Source organism: Polypterus senegalus, chromosome 6 (genome assembly GCF_016835505.1).
Source record: "Polypterus senegalus isolate Bchr_013 chromosome 6, ASM1683550v1, whole genome shotgun sequence".
NCBI classification, from domain to species: Eukaryota; Metazoa; Chordata; class Cladistia; order Polypteriformes; family Polypteridae; genus Polypterus; species Polypterus senegalus.
In genome coordinates, this window is record NC_053159.1 from 8,178,775 (window position 1) to 8,194,348 (window position 15,574).

The window sequence follows — 15,574 nt, forward strand, 5'->3', positions numbered from 1 at the left end:
TGCTTGCATTGCTTATGCATTAGCGGCTAAGCGACTTTGTCTTTCTTCTGAAGTTTCGTTTCGCCGACGTACAAGCCTTGCTTGTGTATTAGCTGCGGGAGAAAAAGTAAAAGGGATACCGTTTTGCCGATGGGCTCGCCTTGCTTCTGTATTAGCGGATAAGCGAGTGACTCCATCTTCAGAGGTTTTGTTTTGCTGACGTGCTCGCCTCGCTTGCATATCCTCAGAGGTGGAGCCTTTACCCTGACTCCACCTCTCACTTCCAGGCCAAACAGACACACACACTTCCATGTGTAGACAGCTTTCTATTATAAAAAAAAAAATCTTGGAAGTAAACGAGACATGATTTTCTCAGAGAGACACTTACAGTATACGTCCCGCGAGAATGTTGGCGCGGTACACATGCAGAGCAGGTAAGAGACAATGGAAGTACGAAAATTCGAAAGTCTCAAAAAAAGGATAGGAAAGATCGCATTAGCATTAGTGCAAACAAACAGAAATTATTACTCGGTGAAATAACGGAACAGAGAAAAGAGATCGAATATATTGTTCGAATTTAAACTTTAAGTTGGAGACTTGTAGATCATCTAATTTGTGTTGCCAGCAAGAATTAAAAGATTTCAAAAACGTTGGTGCAGTATGAAGTCCTGTGAGACAGAGACTTTTAGCATGAGATTCTTTCAAGTCACGCCATACTTACAACTATTCTCAAACAAGACCACGGTCATCTGACCTCAGTCGTGTGAATGCTTTTGGCAGACACACTTCTAGCACTCTCAGCTCTTATAAATTTTATCAGGACAATAATTTTATGCGTTCTAGATGACACGTCAATGACTGTTTTTTGCACACTGATCAGCCTCAACACTAAGACCACTGACAGATGAACTGGTTGTCATTGATTGTCTCATTCCAGTGGCACCTGTCACTGAGTGTCATATGTTAGACAGCAAGTGAAGAGTTGGTTATTGAAGGTGATGTGTTGGAAGCAGGAAAAAATGGCCAAGCATAAAGATCTCAGAAACTCTGAGATGGGCCAAATTGTAACGGGCAGACAACTGGGTCAGGGCATCACCCATCACCAGAACAGGTCGTGTGGGGTGTTCCTAGTAGGCAGTGGTTAGTGCCTACCAAAAGAGGTCCAAGTTGGAAGAACTGGTGACAGATTCATGGGCGCCTAACTCTCATTAGGGAAGCCAAGGCAAGACCATGTAACCCCAGACGAGCTACTGCAGCACAAATTACTGAAATGCTGGCCATGATAGAAAGGTGACATAACAGATTGCTGTGTAGCCATCAGTGTGCCCATGCTGACCACAGAACTGCACCATGGAGCAATGAAATTAAGTTTGCTTGCGTGTGTATGGGGGGTCATTTACTTTTGCAGTTTTTTTTTTTTTTTTTGTTCTTTATTTCTCCTTTTGTTAATTTTCGCATACCCCTTGGGGTCAGAGCACAGGGTCAGCCATTGTACAGCGCAATTGGAGCAATTGAAGGTTAAGGGCCTTGCTCAAGGGCCCAGTAGAGTAGGATCTCTTTTGGCAGTGACTGGGATTCGAACCAGCAACCTTCGGGATACCAGCGCAGATCCTTAGCCTCAGAGCCACCATTCTGCCCTTCTACTATGGGAAGAGGCAAGCCAGGTGGTGCAGTGTTGTGCACTGGGCAATGTTCTGCTGGGAAACCTTGGGTCCTGGCATTCATGTGAATGTTACTTTGACACGTGGCAGCATAATATGATATGTATGTACAGTATGTGTGTGTATATGTACATATGTGTATTAGAATAAGTGCAGCAAAATCCAGATGATTTATATTTAAATATATATACAGTATACATAATGATATACACACACAAACACACACACATGCAGGGGTACCACTTCCTCTCGGGGTGGGGAGGTCTGACTATATTTTGGAATGAAAACTACAAATGGGAACTCTGCAAATTTTGACAAAGATTGGATTAAGTCTGCAGATTTGCATTACAGACAAGCAGACAAACACACATTAAGCTTTATGAAATAAAAAAAAAGAAAAAAATTGCATGGTGGGAAATTACAAATTTATTCTCTTAATTAGAGGGCCAAAGATCAGACTGTTAAGCTTAAAACTCTTTTTTCCGGACCCTTTTATTTGACATAGAACTTGTGATACAATTTTCAAAATCGGCATAATTACACAAAGATCAAATAAAAAGGTTTTGCGCTGATGCTAATGACTCCATGCTGGCATGGGCGCTTGTGCTTTTGGAGGAATGTTCAAGATCAATAATTTATCTCATGTCATCATTAGGAAAATGAAAGATTCAAATGCATGACATATTCCTTTTTTTATGTTTTTTTTCCCCTATATTTTTACTTTCTACGTCAAGTTGACCCGTAAAGTGTGGGTGAAATGTCAGGGATTTTGTCCTTCTTTACCTCTTGCCGTACAGTAAATGTCACGTTAAAGCCTCTCCTTTTGATGGCCATACAGTCAGGTGGTGCAGTGCCGCAGTTTATTGTATAAGATCGATGATTACATAACCAAAAATAAAAATCATACATATAAAATACAGAAGGAAATCTATGAAATGCAGTGTACTATATACTTATGATGGGTAGGTAAGGTAGACAAAAATGAGTGGCATCATATTATAGGATGTAGATCAAATTCACTCACAGGAACCATATTAACTGTTGGGCCATTCAGATCATGAGAATCCAGCAGTTGTAAAAGTAGATTTATATTGAATTTAATAAGTTCAGAAAACACTGGACAGTCAGTAGCCACTTCTTTGGTGTGTTTGTCACCTTGATATCAGTAATAACGGACACAAAAAGCTTGAACAATCTGCATGCTGCAGTGAAGATGCTTCCTAGAAGTGAAGGGGCTTTGGAGCGGGTCAGTGCGTTACTGAGCACTTCATCTCGTCACCAACATCACAAAAGTAGAACAATCCAGACGAGAGCAGGCCATTCAGTCCTATCCACTTCCAAAAAAGCATCAAGTCGTGTTTTGAAGGCCCCTGAAGTCCTCCTGTCCACCTCACTACTTGGTCACTTGTTCCAAATGTCTTTGGTTCTCTGTGTGAAGTAAAACTTCCTAATATTTGTGTGAAATTTACCCATAACGAGTTTCTAACTGTGTCTCCATGTTCTGGTTGAACTCATTTTAAAGTCACCGTCTCGATCCACTGGACTAATTCCCTTCATGATATTAAACACTTCAGTCAGGTCTCCACTTAATCTCCTTTTACTTAAACTGTAAAGGCTCAGCTCTTTTATTCTTTCTTCATAACTCATCCTCTGTAGCACTGAGTCAGCCTGGTCGCTCTTCTCTGGACTTTCTCTAGTGCTGTTATGTCCTTTTGTAGACCAAACTGCACACAGCACTCCAGATGAGGTCATACCAGTGTGTTATAAAGCCTGAACAAAACCTCCTGTGACTTGTACTCCACACATCAAGGCGCTATATAACCTGACATTCTTAATGGCCCCTGAACACTGTTTGTATGGAAAAGACATGGAGGTGTATCAAAGTCTTTAGCCCATTTCTGCCAGACCTTTTTGGCATTCAGTCTTCCAGTACAGTTCAAGTATCCTCTTTCATTGGTCTTTGGTTCAATTACCAGCCATCATTACCTAAAAGAAAAATCATAAGTAACACAATTAAATAATAATACAGTGGTACCTCGGTATACATCCGCTTTGTAATAAGTCCGATTTGGTATACATCCTGTTTGGACGCAAAACTTTTTGCTTGGTATACGACCTTTGTTTGGAATACGACTTGCGTGCTAGAACACCGCACGCTACCCTTGTTTAGCTCTTGAGACAAAGCCACGACTGCCCACGAGCGTCAGTACGCCAGTTACTAGCATTCAGTGAACAACCCGCGCTATAACTCTCTGTGAATTTTCACGTGATTTTGTGTTTTTTGCATAAATTTGAATAGATTGTTGAAAAGTATGAAGGTGGCATGCGTATCCGGGACATACCGTATGCCGAGAACGACGATATCTATGATTGTGAAAAACAAAGACGTTATTAAAAAGTAAAGGGAGGTTAAATTTTCATTTATTTCATCTAATTGTTTTTGTATTCATGTATTTTAGTATTAAGCAGTGTTTAAATTATTTTATACAACCCCATCTGTTTATAATATGCCAATAACAATAGGATTTTTTTTCATGGGAACGGATTAATCATTTTCCCTTTATTTCTTTTATTTGTTTGGTATAAGTCCAAAGATCTGGAACGGATTAAGGACGTATACTGAGGTACCACAGTATTAATAATAATACTAATTATAATAATAAAATGACAAATAAATCATACAATAATTAATAAATGAATAATAACCCAAGAATAGTCTGTTTTGTGTACTCACAGCTGTTAACCTACTCTTGTCCATCCCTGGGTGCTGTCTGCTTATGTCACATTCAGCACTAACACATCAGCAAGTGTTACTTTACAGAGAGGACTTTTTTTGCATTATTGTGTTATTGTACCCTTGAAAGTATTATTTTTTTCTTTTTTAAAGTATTTCCATTTAACTTCCATCCACCCATTTTCCTGACACACTGTTATTTTAATTTTAAATGCCTAACACCAGGTCAGGTATGCGCCATTGTAAAGAGCTCACCTTAGCAATTCACACCACTGAAGCACACAAGCACACTGCACTGCATGAATTTCGCAGTCCTTTGTCCAAAACTGAACAGACGGAGCTCTCCGAATTTGTACTTTTACTTCAAATCAGATCTGACCTTTTTAAAATGTTAAAAAGCAGTGAAAAGAGAAGCAAATGCTTTTTTCTTTATGTGCTTCTCGGCCGAATCCCATTTTGGTGCTCGCTGTTGATGATTTGCTCTCCACTCCCATCGCCATGTGTGTCGACCAAGCGTTTTTTGTTTTTTTCCGTATTTACTTTATGTGACCCAATTGATGAAATAAGGTTTAATATTTAAGCTTTGGTCTCTGAGTTCTCACCATGCCGTTGCTAATGGGTGCCCTTTAGGAAGGTTAAAAAGAGTTTTTGGGTTAAAAAGAAAAGTATGTGAATATTTTATAAAATCAAACTTTAAGACTTAAAACACACTGATACCTTCAATAGCAGCATGGTGGCACAGTGGCAGTGCTGTTGCCTCACAGTTAGGAGACCAAAATGCATGTCCCAGGTCGTCACTAACTGTTCTCCCCGTGTCTGAGAGGTTTCCTACCACTGACATGCAGGTTAGGTTAATTGGTGACATTAAAATTGCCCGTGTATGATCGCCCTATGATGGACTGCCGTCCCGTCTTGGGTTTGTTCCTGCCATGTGCCCTTTGCTGGGTGGGATAGGCTCCAGCACCCTCACAACTGTGATCTGGACTAAGCACATTGGAAAATGACATGAAACAATACCATTAGTTATAAGTCCGGAGTCGGAGTTATCATCCTTGAATAGGGAAACATTTTATATTTGAGTAACTCTACAATGTTAACTGTATTCATCCACGGATTCTCAAATGGGGTACAAGGTGGGAACCAACCTTGGACAGGATGCCAGTTTACTGGTCCACACTCTCAATTATGGGTCTGATCAGTATGGCTGTTTGATTTTTAGTATTTTATCCTTATTTTTTTTTTAATCAGTTTGTCCATTTCAGGGTCACGAGGAACCAGTGCCTTATAGGGCACAAGGTGAGAATCAACCCAGGGCAGGACGCCAGTTCATTCACCCACACTGTCACTTATGGGTTTGATTACAGTTGCTATTTAACTTTTAATACTTTATCTTTACATTTTTTATAATCAGTTTGTCCAGTTAATGGTCATGGGAAGCCAGTGCTTAACCCAATGAAATGGAGTACAGGGCAAGAAACAGCTTTGTACAAAGTGCCAGTCAATCAGCCACACTCTCTTATGTATGTTACTGCTGACATTTGCCTTTTAATAAAAAGCTCTTGTCTTGTTGAAGTTAACAGGGCACTAGAACCCAAACTGGCGGAATGGGGCACACTGTGAGTGCCAGTCCATCTTATGCACACTCCCAAACTTACGTGTTTGGGGCCAATTAAAGCTGGCATTTTCCTTGTAATCCTCCATCCATTCTTTTTTTTTGTTGTTGTTGTGATGGATTGCGAGTCCCAGGCATACGCAACACTTACTAATGTTGGTCACTTTTATTGCATTTATCTTCTATCTACTTTTTATTAAGCTTAGGGCAACAAGAATGGAATACAATGCAGGAAAAGAAACCCTGAACTGGGCACCAATCTAGTCAGCCACACCCTCTTAAATGGGCCAATTACACTTGTCTTGTTGTTTTTCCTTTTAGTATGCCATCCACTCAGTCTGTTCCTGATCCCACTTACTTTTCTTGCTAATATAAAGGAGGATGCCAGTCAACTTAAGGCACCCTCAGTCTCACGGGGCCATTTTGGAGTCGTCTGGAGTTAAGCTTTGAGTGCTTCACCATTATAACCCTGGAGTTCCAGGTTCAGATCTCAGTTTGAGCACTTTGGTGTCAGTTGAGACATCATCCTCATATCTGTAAGACTTAAAATGGCCGTGTCATGTGACATCTCCCGAGAGCAAGTGGCTCTGAAAGAAAAAAAAATGAAAGGATAGGAGCCTTCCCGTTGACACGGCCTTCATGTTTAATTTCCGTTTGTATCTGAGGACGTTCCTTATCGTGCTCAGAAATGTTGCATGTATCAAATAAGACCTGTGGAAAGAGCCGAAGGTTAGATAAGTTCCCCAGGGGATTTGCAAGCTGAGCTGAGCCACCCAAAAGCATATCAATTATTTATGGGCAGATAATAAAACAGTTCTGATTAAATGAAGTGCACTTGAAAACAGAGGGAGCTGTTCAGCAGTCACCTTAAACAGACGTAATTGCGACTTGATTCAATGTGTTTCAGTTTGGATTTGTTGTCATCTTCATCATCACCGGTTACAGTTCAGGCCTGGGCTTTCACGGTAGGCCAAATCTTAGTTTACATGGCCATCCATTATCGAAATGAACAAGAATTCAATTGAGAGCTGCCTGGCACAGCCGTTACCAAACCAGAGACGGGGCAGGAAAAAACCCTGGAGGGGATGCCAGTTCATCTCAGAGACCACTCACAGACACGTAGCGTCTTTGAGAATGACTCGCTTTTGTAGGTGGTCTCCCCAAGAGGTGTGGCCACCTGCCCTCTGCTCTATAGATCTGGAGGGTCTCCCACAGTTCCTGGCAGCTCATTTCAATTGTGATTGTCAGTTTTGGTGAGTTTCAGTATATCCTGGAGTTCTGTGCTTTTGTGATTCTTTACATTGTTGTCCTTATTGCTCCATTTGTTCTCATTCTTGGAGTATCTCCGTTGGGACTTTTTGTTGCATTGGATTGCCTTTTGAGTTACAGACAACTCCTTTTTTGCGTTCTGGGCACGGAGTTTCGCTCTTGTGGAAGAGCGTTTTTTGTGAAGAATAAATCTTTTTATTTATAATGACTCTGTGTCTGCCCTCACAGTATTGCTAGCTGGGGTTTGACAGTGCCATTCCCCTCTGTGGAAGTTTTTTTTAAGGATTAATGTGCCTTGGAACTCCTAGTTCATGACAAGAACCTTCACAGGCACAGGGAAAATATGCAAACCCCACACGAACATCAACTGGGTGTTGGGTGTTGATCTGGGGCAGCGGTGCTGACCACCGCATCATTATAAATACACCTTAATAAAAGGGCAAGTGTCTATGCGTCTGTCCGGTTGCAGTGCCTCTGTCATTCCAACTGATGATACATCACAAACATCTGCAGTATTAAAATGTAGTGCATTTCTCATTCTAACAGATGGTGCATCACAAACATTAACAATGCTTTCACAAATCCCATAACAAATGGCAGAGATTCTTAAACTTTTTTTTTTCTGGTGACCCAATCTTACTGTCATCAAGACCCAAACAGCAATCCCAGGGGGACGGTTTCACTGCTGACAGTCATCCTGGGTGGGGCCACCAAGAGTCATAGTGGAGCAATTTTGATTGCTTAAACTGCCCACAGTGACCCATCGCAAGCTACTTTACAAATTGTACATGACCCTTTCCAATACAATACAATGGGGGGCTGTCATATAGTGGATTCGCAGCTCAGAATAACAGGCCAGTTTTAAATAAATAATCACCGCGGCTTAAAGAGTGGGCGTGGTAATGTGGGCGAAGAGGTTCTGGGGCACGATGCGGGCTTGGGTGTTTCCACACTGAAGTGCTTAGGTGTGAGATTGCCCGTGTCTGTGATTGATGCCTGGAGCTGCTAATCGCTTCACCTGCACCACGTCCACATTATATATAGTGGGAGCACAAGTGCGGAGGGGAAACAAGAACGGAAGTTAGAGGAGGAAGAAGGGGAAGCTGGAAGCTGAGGAGTTAGTGTGAGTGAGTGAGCGAGAGAGAGCAGGCTCGCTGTATTAACGACAGGCAGCTGGGAGAAGAGCCCTTTAGTAGAGTGTTTGGCCAACATTCGGGGGCAGAAAGTAGTGGTCACTCCTGCTGAATGCCTATGAGGAGCAGGAGTGACCGTAAGGCCAATGAAATGCAGCGGGAGTCGGAGGCTTGGGAGGTTGAAGCCCCAGCGTGAGCACCCAGGTCGCTGGGGAACCCCAGTCTCAGTTCTGGAGGAGCTAAACCAAGCCAAGGATCAGGAAGCTACCTGACCAGCAGAAGGAGAGGCTCCTCTGTAGGAAGGGCGACTCCCCTGGTGCAGGGCCCAGAAGGATGGGAGAAGCAGGGGAGCCGTCAGCTGAAGAAGGCTCTGGGATTTTTTAAAAGAAGGGACAGCTTCCAGCCATTATTTTAACCTCGGTTTTAAAGGATTTATTCATGGAATTATTTTAACCTCCACTTAGGACCACTTGTTTTTAATGGATTATTTATTTATTGACATTTTGATGCACTGCACTGTTTTGGACACTGATTTGGTTTGGACTGGTTTTGTTTTTAATAAAAGCACTTCTGCACTTAACACCTTTCCCCCTTGCTTTGTTTGGTGTCCTCATTGTCCAGATCATCCAGTTACCTTACCGACGGTGTTGGGTTCAAGAGGCTCCCAAAAGTGAGAGTAGTAGTTGTAGTAATGTATTTTATTATGTTTGTGAAACGCCATTTGTTAGAATGACAAGTGCAAGGCATTTTATTACTGCGTTCATTAGAAAATACTTTCCAATAGATGGCGCACTGCAAACATTGTTGATTAGGTAGATTTCAGCCAGTGTTACACAGGCAGCGCAGCAGCTATAATATGTTAGGGGCAGAATTTGAAGCAGTGGTTCTTGGCTTGCATCTAATGATTACTGGGTTAGGCTCCAACAGCCCCACGACCCTGCCCTGGTTAAGCAGGTTAGGAAGATGGAGGAAAGATAAATAGCTGGACTGTGAAGCTGTGAGGACAAAGCAAGTAATCACATTACACCATGCAGCCCTAAAACGTTTCTGACATTAAAACTCTGAATTATCTGTAGTTTGTTTTATGGACCCTTGCTAACCATGTATAAAATCTTTCTATCTATTATATAGTGCCTTTCATGTCTGTCTATCTGTCTTTCTTTCCATATGCTATTTGGTTAGCAGTGTACTTACTGTGTATTAAGAGTTTTAGAAAAATAAGGTGCTGATCTTGAAGTGTTCCTTTGTAATATACCTTTGAGTCCTCTGCACATAATCATAACCAATGCCATATAGTCCCTCGGTGACAGTGATGCTCTTTCCAGCCAGTAAAAAGGATGCCACCTTAGTGTTGTCATCACACAGCAAGGAAAGTCACTTTTAGAACCATGGGGTGCCTGAACTGCATGCTGCTACATTGATTTATGGCCCAGAGAAAGAATCCCCTACCAGGTCAGCAGCATAATTTACTGAACCTGTGATATTAATTGCCCTCCTCGTAAACAAGTGCTGAGCTGGGGATAAGGAGTTAGAACGGCCCGAATCGATACTAACACAGTAGCATTGATTTGAGAAGTGTATCTCTTTTGGGTTCTTTAGGGATGAATTATGTAATTTGCTCATTACCCACTTAAAATAACAAGCGCAGTCTACGCCAGCTGCCTTTTATAGAAGGAGCCCAGGGTTAAACTGCTTGTTTTATATCAGTGCAAACACTCGGGTGTGCCAAACAATCATTTACAGACAGAAAAAGCACCGGCTGTGGCAGAACCCGTCACTCTGAATTAGCCTCCATATTAAGCACCCCGCTGGCCTTTCTGGGCACTCCATTTATTTCATGAAGAGTACACTGGCATGAGGAAGGGCAACAAACATCAAAGCTGGCGTATAAACAGAAATGAGTAAAAGCAGACAATTTTATTTTTTATTAATTATAGACCAAGTAACCATGAATCTGATTAAGAGAGCTAATCCAATGCAAAGCTTTATTACTACTAGTGTTTATATAATATAATAGAATATAAGTTTATTTTTTTCTTAATGTTTTATTTTCAAATTCCAGAACATTTAAATGGCCTGCTATTCATTCAAATGTATAACATAACGGATACAACCCCCATACTTCAAAATGAATGCAGAGAAAACAAAATAATAATAATAAAAAAATGATTAAACCCCCATCCAAATATGTTCATAGGGTCATTATTGTCATTTGTACAATGACATGTACTTATTGTGCTAATCAGCACATAATATCGCCATTCCTGCTTCATGCACTGTGCTGCCAAGGACAGCTGTGGCTCATTGTGAACTTACTTTGGATTAAATGGTTTTAAACATAAATGGACGTACTGTAGGTACGTGTGCAGTGTGTCATATAGCACACCTCGTAATAAGTGGACTCGTAATAAGTGGACTAGCCCTCTGTGGACCAATACGTGCCTTTCACTAGCCCTCTGTTATATCTATGTGTCATTCATATCTATCTATCTATCTATCATATAGTGCCTTTCACTCTTATCTATCTATCTATCTATCTATCTATCTATCTATCTATCTATCTATCTATCTATCTATCTATCTATCTATCTATCTATCTGTTTCTTATATAATATATAGTACCTTTCTCATCAGTCTATTTGGTAGATGTGACATAATGACACTGGCATAGTACAATATGTAATTGACATTATAAGCGCCACCATTTTGTTTTCTTTCGATTAGACCTTTTTTTTTCTTTGACGCTTCTCCTTCCAAGTCCGCCTCAGGACACACATAATAAACGAAGCACAAAGTGTGCTTTTTGCTGACCTGCAGGCTGCGGGTCCTTTTCCTCTTAGCGTGGTGACACTTTCTAATTCCCGCGGCCATTGATACTCAGATACTCATCTCAGACTAATGCTGTTTCTTCCAGATGCCTGTTTTTCTTTTTTTAGAATTATTATTGTTGTTATTATTATTATTTTGAAGTTCACTCTTAGCCATCTGTGTAAGCAGCCGGCTAACTGTCTGTGTGTTCCTTTTTGTTCTTCTAATCGCGTCCTATCTGATTGAAGAAAGGAAAAGAATCTTCCAAATTGCTGCCCTATAAACGGGTGATTATCCAGCTGAAGGAGACTTTATGAATTATCTTTATGTTTTCTTCTCTGAGGTTCATTAATATCCTGGGCGCTCTTTGCCGTGTGGATGTCATTGTTGTTTCACCTCTCACATCACGTAGCAGCAGCAGCCAGTCACATTGGGGACGGCGGGCTTGTCCCTTAGCTTTCATTGACTTATTTATTAATTTTTCCGAGTCTGGCTGCACTAAGGAGGAGATTAAATAGGCTTTATTGTAAAATAAACCAAAGATTTTTTTCCACCTTTGGTAGTTAACCAGATGCTGGGGCTTCTTAAGAATCCCGTAATCCTTTAATCTCTGGCCATTTTTCATACTGATTCTTTCCAAACAATTGCTTATGAGGGGAAATTTAATCAGGGGGTTTTAAACGCACCATTATCTTTATCTGGCCGAGGCCTTGTACTGCATAAGAACAAGCAAGAAGACGACGAAGAAGAAGAAGGAGGAGGAGGAAGATGAGGAGGAGAAACTGAGAACTGAACTGGATTTGCCTAATCTGTCCAATTTGCCCTTTGTTTTTCAGAAGATGGCTTGATTTGGCCTGTTTGGAAATGAGCCGTATTAGACTTTCTAATCCTGTGTCTTCTCCGGGTATTGTTCTTGACAGTTTCATTCTCATTCTTCATGTCATTATACACTCCAAAGTATAGCTTGATTAATGAAATCGTCGTCCAGCCAGTGTGACCCCAAGCAGGGGGCTTCTACAGCAGATGGACAGATGGATGGATGCCTAATCGAAGCAGGCAATCTGCGAATCAAACTGTGTCTTTAACCTTTGAGCTGGATCTTTGGTTTTATTGTATATACGTCTTGGAAGCTTTGTGATGGAATAAAAAAAATGTGGCTCATGTGAAATTCCGTTTAAATGATTACATCAAAGGAAACTTTCCAACACGAGGAGCCTGTCTTGTTCATTTAGTTAGCTAACAGCTGACTGATCGCAGTGTCTGCTTTACAAGTGTCATCCCCTCCACCCAATGTGTCCTTTAAGGGTTGTCACTCTACAGGGGCTTTTGTGCCGTTTGGTTTTCCTTACTTATTTATTCCCTTAAACTTTTTTTTTATTCCTTTTTTCCATTGAAGCTTGGTGTTCTGATAGCTAGAAGGTGCCTGTAACCAGGGATTATTTCTTCCTCCTCCAAGTATGAAGCAGATCGTAAAACATTTAACACAGCCTAAGAGAGGTGGTTGTTCTTTTCAGGTCAGTAGTTAAATACATAAAATTGCAATTACATTTGAATTGAAGAATTCTGCATTTCATTTTCTTGTCACATATTTGTATTTCCAGGAGTTTATGTGTTTGCCCTGACCTTGTGTAAGTCAGCGAGCTGTAAATTATATTTACTGATATGGAACCCAAAGGCAGCATTATTCTTAACAAATTATGTTTCGCCAGGAATGATTATATCTCGTGTTCAAGAAGCTCCATTTATTTGGACGTGTTTTTTTCTTGTTTAAATCAATCAGATTACAGTATTTATCCATAACTTAGCTAAGTAGGGTCTGCATATTTTCCTCTTGTCCACCTCAGTCCTTGTTCTACACCTAAAAATCTGATGGCCTTTATGAGCAACAATGTACATCCTCACACACTAAGAATGAGGACTTTGAGTAAATTAATCTGCAGACGTGCATCAAGAACACTACGGGGCCTACGGCAGTGTGCAAATATGGCCCTTCACCAAGAGTGCCCTCTTATTAGCCAGATTGTTATTTATCTATCTATCTATCTATCTATCTATCTATCTATCTATCTATCTATCTATCTATCTATCTATCTATCTATCTGTCCGTCCGTCCGTCCGTCCGTCCGTCCGTCCATCTGTCTGTCTGTCTGACACCAGGTAAAAATATCAGAAGTAATTTTAATTTCTTCTGTATTGTGCACAAAGCACCTCCACCTCCACAATATTTAATAATCCACAATAAATCAATAACAAACAATAATCAATCCTCCTCTCCACCCAGCAGCTCTGTCACACACCCTCCCAACTCCGGCTCAGTCTGCTGCGTTTCCCATAGTCCTTTTATAGTCCTTGACCCGGAAGTGCTTCAGTCCTTCAGTCCATGTGTTTCCATAGCACTTCCGGGTCAGATGAAAACTCTTCTTTTTCTTCAGCTCAGAAGTACTTCATTTCTTCCGTCCCCGTGACTAAGGAGAACTTCTGGGCTATAATAGAAACACGTGTGGCTCCCTGCTGCATCCCCTGGCAGCTTCCATGGTATCTAGCACAGCTGTGAAGCCGAACTCCATTGTCCATGATGCCCTGTGGGAATTCAGGGCACCTCCATGTTGCAGGGAGGACTCCATCTAGCAGCATGGGGGTGTTGGCCGGAATAAACTGCCGGCCATCTCTCACACTATCTATCATATAGTGCATCACATCTATCTATCTATCTATCTATCTATCTATCTATCTATCTATCTATCTATCTATCTATCTATCTATCTATCTATCTATCTATCTATCTATCTGTGTTATCCTGTTAACTCTAAATAGGCGGAGTGTTGGCTCTGAGGCTAGGAATCTGCACTGGCAATCAGAAGGTTGCCAGTTCGAATCCCGTAAATGCCAATAGGGACTCTGCTCTGTTGGGCCCTTGAGCCAAGGCCCTTTACCTGTAATTGCTGAGCACTTTGAGTAGTGAGAAAAGCGCTATATAAATGTAAAGAATTATTATTATTACCTGCATACCTACCTATCCCCTACTGACCTTGTTCGGGTGGTATATTAGTGTGTTGTTACCGACCTTTTTATTTTTTATTCTATTAGTTACCACAAATCACAGGAGCCACCTTGCCAGCCCAAATGTCATTGATGTGCCCATTTTTGTCCATTTAATTTGATTGTATTTTGCATTAAATTTTTAAAGTTGTCGATATAATCACAAGCCTGCGCTCTGGACTTCACTCAGGGAGAATCTCTAAGGGCTGCATGTCGTACCTGAGAAGGACTGACCTTGGGCCTGCTGGATTACGTTGCTTTTCTGTTGTGTTGCTTTATTAAAAGTTGAACTCCTTCAGTGTCATGGCTGATTGAGCTGTAGTTTGTGTGTGTATGTGTGAGTGTATATATTTATATATGTATATATGTTTAGAACTCTGCAAAGCATAATCATTATTTTGATAGCACATTTTGATTGTATGTTGTAATCTTATTAGTCCTTTAAGTGCCTTTTAGTGTTGTACTGGCTAATAATGCTGTAATAAAGTATATAGGTTATTTCAGAGAATTCAAATAGTATTCTATAAACTTTTATAAACTGGTCTTACGGAAATTGAGGAAAATAGTATGATGGAAGTACATGGCACTTAAAAAGCCTCAACCCCGTGCTGTCACGATTCAGTCCTCCTGATTATTTTGGAGATTTGAACAGAAACCAAAGTTCTGGAGCTCGTCATGTGCTGCACTATGGCAGTCTGAGTGAAGCCAAGTGGGAAATGCACACCAGGGCATAAGTGCAATCTCGAACACGCAAAAGCTAAGTGATTATCCGCAAAGTGCACTTGTGTCAGTTAATTGGAAAATTACAGAACATTGGGCTTTGCAGAATATGATCAGAAAAAAAAATATATTCTGCAAATTTGTTATGGAGTCAATTTGTCGAGTAGAGTGTTGTACAACAGTAGCTGAGAGGGTCAGTGAGTTAAATAATCCTGCGGGCAGCAGAGACTTTGCTGTGCTCCTGGTGTGGTTAACACGGACCTGTAAGGCACACTCCAGATTATAACAAACAGCATAAACTTGAAGTTGTGAGTACAGAAAGAAGACAAGCTGAACAGAACTGCACTCATCGAGTACGTGAGAAGATGGAGTGATGAAGCACTTCTTTACTGTTACTTGCAAATGACACTCACTGCATGCCAATTCGTCCATCGACTTGTCTATTATGTCATTTCTCTCGTGTCTGTCTATAAATTCACCTTGGTAGTACCCTCGCTGTTTGCTGTGTGTGATGTCACTGATGTGACAGGATAACCAAAGCCAAAAACCGCGAAACAAGCACACAGTCAAAAAGGATTGCAGAGTTCAGTATCAGTAAGACGTTAAACATAAGTTAATG

The 15,574-nt window shown here is 41.0% G+C and overlaps 1 protein-coding gene across 6 annotated transcripts in view; it reads left to right on the forward strand.

Moving 5' to 3' along the window:
- LOC120530767 (receptor tyrosine-protein kinase erbB-4-like) overlaps positions 1 to 15,574 on the forward strand; it is a 799,040-nt gene that overhangs the window by 498,727 nt on the left and 284,739 nt on the right. The window lies entirely within an intron of this gene.